Here is a 1,473-nt window from a genome sequence, read left to right on the forward strand (position 1 = left end):
TTTTTTTTTTTGTGGGTTTTTTTTTTTTTTTTTTTGGTGGCTGGCCGGTGCAGGGATCTGAACCCTTGACTTTGGTGTTATTAGCATCAAGCTCTAACCTACTGAACTAATTGGCCAGCCCCCTTTTAAATTTTTTTCTGGTGGTTGGCCGGTATGGGGATCTGAACCATTGGCCTTGGTGTTCGTGGTCACCAAGAACACTGTGTTCTAACCAGCCAGCCCTTTTTTCTTCTTTTTAATACATAGTCTGTCTGTGTTAACTGCATGGCTTGACTTTTTTCTTATTGATTTGTGAGAACTCTTTCTATACTCCGAATACTAGTCTTGTATTGGTTCTCTTATCTCTATCCATAGTGCCCATCACAGAGTCTAGCACACAGTAGGCACTCACTGAATATCTGACAAAAAATAAATTCCAAAGGAATAATCCAGTGCTGCCCCCTCAAGCTATTTCACCATACTCAGTGATGCTAAAAAAAAGAAAAGACAGGGCTGAGTTAGCTCAGTTGTTTGGAGCACAGCCTTATAACACGACGGTCGTGGGTTCGATCCCTGTACAGGCCAGCTGCGCCCCTGCCCTAAAAAGAAAAAACAACCCTCTTCATTCTTCATCATACTCCCCCACCCCCGACTCTATCCACAGGGGAGGCAAGACACTAAGAACATGAGTCTGGAAAATATGGAATGCTCACAAATTCACATGTCATCCTTGCACAGAGACCACGCTAGTTTCTGTGTCATTCCAGTTTTTGTATATGTGCTGCCAAGCGAGCACCTGGCTTCACCTCCTACTAGCTGTGTGACCTCAGGCAAGTATCTTAACGTTTCTGAACTCCAAGGAAATCATGCATGTGCCCGGCAACAGTTCCTGGTGCACAACAAGCATTCTACAAATATTGGTGATTATTACTAGTTCCATCTGTACCGTCTGTCAGTCAGTCATCAAGATGCAAACTTCCTCCTTTTCCCAGGATCCCCACATCCTGATCATCAATTCCTAAACTCCTTACTCCCGCTACCCACAAACATCATTCGTTCAAAAATACCCTGGTTTGGGCTGGCTTCTGTGTCCTCACCTATGAGGCGGGACTAACAGGGGTGAGGAAAGTTTGTAATTAATGAATTTGTTTTCTAGGCCATAAGAAGCCTCTTGGCCTGGGTTTGAATCCCACGCCTACCACTTACCAGCTATGTGCCCGTGGGCAAGTCACTTCACTTCACAGGGCCTCAGTTTCCTCATCTGAAAAATGGGCAGGAGCATTGCTGTCTCTCAGGGTTCTTGTGGAAATCCAGAGAGGATACATGTAGCCTGCCTAGCAGTCTGCCTTGCACAAAATTTAAGGAAGCTGTTATTATTGTCACCTTCTGCCCTGTTCTGCCTGGGAATATCCCAGTCCCTCTGCCTGCCAAGTCCTACTCTAGGCCAACTCCTCCAGGCAGCCTCCCTAGCTTGCGTCATACTGTTGGAACCGC

At 45.8% G+C, this 1,473-nt stretch overlaps 1 protein-coding gene across 1 annotated transcript in view; it reads right to left on the reverse strand.

Annotated features, from left to right (window-relative positions):
• Positions 1 to 1,434, reverse strand: part of GIPC1 (GIPC PDZ domain containing family, member 1) — an 8,812-nt gene extending 7,378 nt beyond the window's left edge. The window contains exon 1 of the mRNA XM_008566031.1: positions 1,186 to 1,434. The gene's annotated coding sequence lies outside the window, so the exon portion shown is untranslated. The remainder of the gene's footprint in view (positions 1 to 1,185) is intronic.
• Positions 1,435 to 1,473: the final 39 nt, after the last annotated feature.

Source organism: Galeopterus variegatus, unplaced genomic scaffold, assembly GCF_000696425.1.
Source record: "Galeopterus variegatus unplaced genomic scaffold, G_variegatus-3.0.2 Scaffold218, whole genome shotgun sequence".
In the NCBI taxonomy this organism is placed as follows: domain Eukaryota; kingdom Metazoa; phylum Chordata; class Mammalia; order Dermoptera; family Cynocephalidae; genus Galeopterus; species Galeopterus variegatus.